Below are 7,023 nucleotides of genomic sequence, written 5' to 3'. Positions count from 1 at the left end.
CTATTAATGATTATGCTAGCCCATACAATAGTGTTGTAGTAATAATAATTTTACGCTAGCCCAAAAAAACCTTTAAATAAGCTTATTTTGTTCATATCTACTTGGAAAAACAGTAAGAATAATTTAGACATTGCTTTTTTCTTACATGCCCATTGCATTTATTTCTACTCAAGAGCGTTGTTATAATTGTACCGGCTCTCCCCTACTTTTTTCTTTTTTAAGTGAAACTACTCAGAAAATGTCGTAGCACAGTATTACATTTAATGTACGGCTTAGTAGAAAACAGTAACTTATGCTAGCAAAATGTTCTCTACATATACTATACAGCCTTGACTGTCATTGCAAGAGGTTAAACTAAATTTAGAAATAGAAAAACCGGAGTTGGAGCTACATAGACTTGGGAATGAACCATAGATCTCACTGTGGCCATGAAAGGTCAATAATTACAGTGCATGAAATGCCCTGTATTGTTATTCCTAGGCTTCTTATTACAGTGCATGAAATGCCCTGTATTGTTATTCCTAGGCTTCTTATTACAGTGCATGAAATGCCCTGTATTGTTATTCCTAGGCTTCTTATTACAGTGCATGAAATGCCCTGTATTGTTATTCCTTCGTTTCTTCTTATTACAGTGCATGAAATGCCCTGTATTGTTTTTCCTTCGTTTCTTATTCTTCTTATTACAGTGCATGAAATGCCCTGTATTGTTATTCCTAGGCTTCTTATACTTCTTCTTATTACAGTGCATGAAATGCCCTGTATTGTTATTCCTTCGTTTCTTATTCTTCTTCTACTTCTTATTATTCTTTTTACCGACTTCTGCGCTTAATTCAGCTCGAACCGCTTAACTTTAGAAACTCCGTTCAAACTTTGGCGTGTAGGCTTGTAAAGGACACTTATGCTATGTATTTTTCACTTTGTCTAAACGTATATACTTTTTAAGATATTAAAGAAAAACTAATACAAATTTTCCCATTGACTTACATTGGGCCATTATGACATCATAATAGGGCATTAAACTGGCTTGCACCTGTGCTTCACTGACACCTGCGCCAAGGTTCCAAGGCTCCTCTTCTCTCTGTCCCTCTCCATTCAACTGTATATACTAGGAATATTATCTTTCCTTCTTCCACTCTTCTTCTTCCTTCTTCCACTCTTCTTTCCTTCTTCCACTCTCCTTTCCTTTCTTCTTTCCTTCTTCCACTCTTCTTTCCTCTTCTACTCTTCTTTCTTTCTTCACTCTTCTTTCCTCTTCCACTCTTCTATCCTTCTTTCCACTCTTCTTTCCTTCTTTACTCTTCTTTCCTTTCTTCTTTCCTTCTGTCTTCCACTTCTTCTTTCACTCTTCTTTCCTTTCTTCCCTTCGTTCGTACTCCTTTCTTCTCTTCCTTCTTCACTCTTCTTTTTCTTTATTTCTTTCCTTCCACTCTTTCTTTTCTATTCCTTTCCTTCTTCCACTCTTCTTCTTCACTCTTCTTTCCTTCTTCCACTCTTCTTTCCTTTCTCTTTCACTCTCTTTCTTTTCTTTCTTCCTTTTTCCTTACTGCTTCTTTATTCTTTCCTTCTTCCACTCTTCTTTCCTTCTTCCACTCTTCTTTCCTTTCTTCACTCTTCTTTCCTTTCTTCTTTCTTCTTCCACTCTTCTTTCCTTCTTCCTCTCTTCTTTCCTTCTTTCCTTTCTTCTGCTTCACTGACACCTGCGCCAAGGTTCCAAGGCTCCTCTTCTCTCTGTCCCTCTCCATTCAACTGTCATAACTAGGGAATACTAATAGACACCTTCCATACTCTACTTTTTGTTCTCTCCATCTTTCTCTCTATCCCTCTGTCTACTTTCTCTCAAACTCCATCTCTCACACTCAATTTTCTCTCCTTTCTTCGTTCCTTCTTCCACTCTCTTTCCTTCTTCCATTCTTCTTTCCTTTCTTCTTTTTTTCTTCCACTCTTCTTTCTTCCACTCTACTTCCTTGTCTCACTCTTCAATCCTTTCTTCTTTCCTTCTTCCACTCTTCTTTCCTTCTTCCACTCTTCTTTCCTTTCTTCTTTCTTCTTCCACTCTTTCCTTTCTTCACTCTTCTTTCCTTTCTTCTTTCCTTCTTCCACTCTTCTTTCCTTTCTCACTCTTCTTTCCTTCTTCCACTCTTCTTTCCTTCTTTTACTCTTCTTTCCTTTCTTCTTTTCTTCTTTCACTCTTCTTCCTTTTCTTCTTCCTTTCCTCAACTTTTTGCATTCATTGGCACTGGTATTTCCTTCAGGGAAAATGCATTTTCTAAGTTCTTCTTCTTCTTCTTCTTCTTCTTATTATTCTCTTTACCGACTTCTGCGCTTAATTCAGCTCGAACCGCTTTACTTAAAAACTTCGTTCAAACTTGGCGCGTAGGTCTTGTAAAGGACACTTATGCTATGTATTTTCATTTTTTCTAAACTTTATACTTTTTAAAATATTAAATAAAAACTAAATACAATTTCTCCCATTGACTTACATTGGGCCATTATGACATCATATAGGGTCTTTAAACTGGCTTGCACCTGTGCTTCACTGACACCTGCGCCAAGGTTCCAAGGCCTCCTCTTCTCTCTGTCCCTCTCCATTCAACTGTATAACTAGAATATTCTTCTTTTCCTTCTTCCACTCTTCTTCTTTCGTTTCTTCCACTCTTCTTTCCCTTCTTCCACTCTCCTTTCCTTTCTTCTTTCCTTCTTCCACTCTTCTTTCCTTCTTTCTACTCTCTTTCTTTCCTTCACTCTCTTCCTTCATCTTTCTTTCTTCTTTCCTTTCTGTCACCTCTTCCTTTCCTTCTTCTTCCTCTCCCACTCTTCCTTTCCTTTCTTTCTACTCTTCTTTTCTTTCTTCACTCTTCTTTCCTTCTTCCACTCTTCTTTCCTTCTTCTACTCTTCTTTTCTTTCTTCACTCTTCTTCCACTCTTCTTTCCTTCTTCCACTCTTCTTTCCTTTCTTCTTTCCTTCTTCCACTCTTCTTTCCTTCTTTCTCTCTTCTTTCTTTTCTTCTTTCCTTCTTCCACTCTTCTTTCCTTCTTTCACTCTTCTTTCTTTCCTTCTTCCACTCTTTTTTCCTTCTTTCACTCTTCTTTCCTTCTTTCCTTCTTTCACTTTTCTTTTTTTTCTTCTTTCCTTCTTCCACTCTTCTTTTCTTTCTTCACTCTTTTTTCTTTTCTTCTTTCCTTCTTCTTTACTTCTTCCACTCTTCTTTCCTTTCTTCTTTCCTTCTTATACTTTTCTTTTTTTTCCTCTTTCCTTCTTCTTTCCTTTCTTCACTCTTCTTTCTTTTCTTCTTTCCTTCTTCCCTTCTTCTTTCCTTCTTTGACTCTTCTTTCCTTTCTTCTTTCCTTTCTTTACTCTTCTTTCCTTTCTTATTTCCTTCTTTCACTCTTCTTTCCTTTCTTATTTCCTTTCTTTCACTCTTCTTTCTTTTCTTCTTCCTTTCTTAACTTTTGCATTTCATGCACTGGTATTTCCTTCAGGAAATGCATTTTCTAGTTACAGTGCATGAAATGCCCTGTATTGTTATTCCTTCGTTTCTTATACTTATTACAGTGCATGAAATGCCCTGTATTGTTATTCCTAGGCTTCTTATTCTTCTTATTATTATTCTTTGTACCAAACTTCTGCGCTTAATTCAGCTTTAACCGCTTAACTTAGAAACTTCGTTCAAACTTTGTCGCTTAGGTCTTGTAAAGGACACTTATGCTATGTATTTTTCATTTTTCTAAACTTTATACTTTTTAAAATATTAAATAAAAACTAATACAATTTCTCCCATTGACTTACATTGGGCCATTATGACATCATAATAGGGTCTTTAAACTGGCTTGCACCTGTGCTTCACTGACACCTGCGCCAAGGTTCCAAGGCTCCTCTTCTCTCTGTCCCTTTCCATTTAACTGTTTAACTAGGAATATTATTCTTTCCTTCTTCCACTCTTCTTCTGTCGTTCTTCCACTCTTCTTTCCTTCTCCCACTCTCCTTTCCTTTCTTCTTTCCTTCTTCAACTCTTCTTTCCTTCTTCTACTCTTCTTTTCTTTCTTCACTCTTCTTTCCTTTCTTCTTTCCTTCTTTCTTTTCATCTTCCACTCTTCTTTCCTTTCTTCACTCTTCTTTCCTTTCTTCTTTCCTTCATTCACTCTTCTTTCTTTTCTTCTTTCCTTTCTTCACTCTTCTTTCCTTTATTCTTTCCTTCTTCCACTCTTCTTTCCTTTCTTCACTCTTCTTTCCTTTCTTCTTTCCTTCTTCCACTCTTCTTCCTCCTTCTTCAGGTTCCAAGGCTCCTCTTCTCTGTCCCTCTCCATTCAACTGTTATATATTAAGAGACACCTTCCATACTCTACTTTTTTTTCAGTCCTTTTTTCTTTCCTTCTTCCACTCTTCTTTCCTTTCTTCTTTCCTTCTTCCACTCTTCTTTCCTTCTTCCACTCTTTTTTCCTTCTTTCACTCTTCTTCCTTCTTTCTTTTCTTCTTTCCTTCTTCCACTCTTCTTTCCTTCTTTTACTCTTCTTTCCTTTCTTCTTTCCTTCTTTCAATCTTCTTACTTTTCTTCTTCCTTTCTCAACTTTTGCATTTCATGCACTGGTATTTCCTTCAGGAAATGCATTTTCTAGTTCTTCTTACCGACTTCTGCGATTAATTCAGCTCGAACCGCTTAACGTAGAAACTTCGTTCAAACTTTGTCGCGTAGGTCTTGTAAACGACACTTATGCTATGTATTTTTCACTTTTCTAAACGTTATACTTTTTAAGATATTAAATAAAAACTAATACAAATTTTCCCATTGACTTACATTGGGCCATTATGACATCATAATAGGGTCATTAAACTGGCTTGCACCTGTGCTTCACTGACACCTGAGCCAAGATTCCAAGGCTCCTCTACTCTCTGTCCCTCTCCATTCAACTGTATAACTAGGAATATTAGGACACACCTTCCATACTGTACTTTTTTTTCTCTCCATCTTTTTCTCTATCCCTCTCACTCTACTTTCTCTCACACTACATCTCTCTGCTTCACTCCATTTTCTCTCCTTCTTTCAATATTTTCCCTCTTCACTCTCTCTTTACTGTCTTTATCCAGAGCCAGTCTTGTTCACTCTTCTTTCCTTGCTTCTTTCTTTCTTCCACTCTTCTTTCCTTCTTCTTTCCTTTCTTCTTTCCTTCTTCCACTTTTCTTTCCTTTCTTCTTTCCTTCTTCCCCTCTTCTTTCTTTTCTTCTTTCCTTCTTCCACTCTTCTTTCCTTCTTTCACTCTTCTTTCCTTCTTTCAATCTTCTTTCTTTTCTTCTTTCTTTCTTCCACTCTTCTTTCCTTTCTTCACTCTTCTTTCTTTTCTTCCACTCTTCTTTCCTTCTTCCACTCTTCTTTCCTTTCTTCTTTCCTTTCACTCTTCTTTCTTTTCTTCTTCCTTTCTTAACTTTTGCATTTCATGCACTGGTATTTCGTTCAGGAAATGCATTTTCTAGTTATTATTCTTTGTACCAAACTTCTGCGCTTTATTCAGCTTGAACCGCTTAACTTAGAAACTTTGTTCAAACTTTGCTGCGTAGGTCTTGTAAAGGACACTTATGCTATGTATTTTTCATTTTTCTAAACTTTATACTTTTTAAAATATTAAATAAAAACTAATACAATTTCTCCCATTGACTTACATTGGGCCATTATGACATCATAATAGGGTCTTTAAACTGGCTTGCACCTGTGCTTCACTGACACCTGCGCCAAGGTTCCAAGGCTCCTCTTCTCTCTGTCCCTCTCCATTCAACTGTATAACTAGGAATATTATTCTTTCCTTTTTCCACTCTTCTTCTTTCCTTCTTCCACTCTCCTTTCCTTTCTTCTTTCCTTCTTCCACTCTTCTTTCCTTCTTCTACTCTTCTTTCCTTCTTTTACTCTACTTTCCTTTCTTCTTTCCTCCTTTCTTTTCTTCTTCCACTCTTCTTTCCTTTCTTCTTTCACTCTTCTTTCCTTTCTTCACTCTTCTTTCCTTCTTCCACTCTTCTTTCCTTTCTTCACTCTTCTTTCCTTCTTCCACTCTTCTTTCCTTCTTCCTCTCTTCTTTCCTTCTTTTACTCTTCTTTCCTTTCTTCTTTCCTAATTTCACTCTTCTTTCTTTTCTTCTTCCTTTCTTAACTTTTGCATTTCATGCACTGGTATTTCCTTCAGGAAATGCATTTTCTAGTTCTTCTTCTTCTTATTATTATTCTCTTTACCGACTTCTGCGCTTAATTCAGCTTGAACCGCTTAACGTAGAAACTTCGTTCAAACTTTGCTGCGTAGGTCTTGTTAAGGACACTTATGCTATGTATTTTTCATTTTTCTAAACTTTATACTTTTTAAAATATTAAAGAAAAACTAATACAATTTCTCCCATTGACTTACATTGGGCCATTATGACATCATAATAGGGTCTTTAAACTGGCTTGCACCTGTGCTTCACTGACACCTGCGCCAAGGTTCCAAGGAACCTCTTCTCTCTGTCCCTCTCCATTCAACTGTATAACTAGGAATATTATTCTTTCCTTCTTCCCTTCTTCCACTCTCCTTTCCTTTCTTCTTTCCTTCTTCCACTCTTCTTTCCTTCTTCTACTCTTCTTTTCTTTCTTCACTCTTCTTTCCTTCTTCCACTCTTCTATCCTTCTTCCACTCTTCTTCCCTTCTTTTACTCTTCTTTCCTTTCTTCTTTCTTTTCTTCTTTCCTTTCTTCACTCTTCTTTCCTTTATTCTTTCCTTCTTCCACTCTTCTTTCCTTCTTCCACTCTTTATTCCTTTCTTCACTCTTCTTTCTTTTCTTCTTTCCTTCTTCCTTTCTTCTTTCCTTCTTTTACTCTTCTTTCCTTTCTTCTTTCCTTCTTTCAATCTTCTTACTTTTCTTCTTCCTTTCTTAACTTTTGCATTTCATGCACTGGTATTTCCTTCAGGAAATGCATTTTCTAGTTAATTATGTAATTTCAGAGGTTTTCCCATTTCATTTAATTATTTAACCTATTAAGATTCAAGTTTTTACACAGAATTTAAATTA

The sequence above is a fragment of the Clupea harengus genome, chromosome 18 (assembly GCF_900700415.2).
Source record: "Clupea harengus chromosome 18, Ch_v2.0.2, whole genome shotgun sequence".
Taxonomy (NCBI): domain Eukaryota; kingdom Metazoa; phylum Chordata; class Actinopteri; order Clupeiformes; family Clupeidae; genus Clupea; species Clupea harengus.
The sequence above is the reverse complement of the archived record's forward strand: the minus strand, read 5'-3'. Positions refer to the sequence as shown.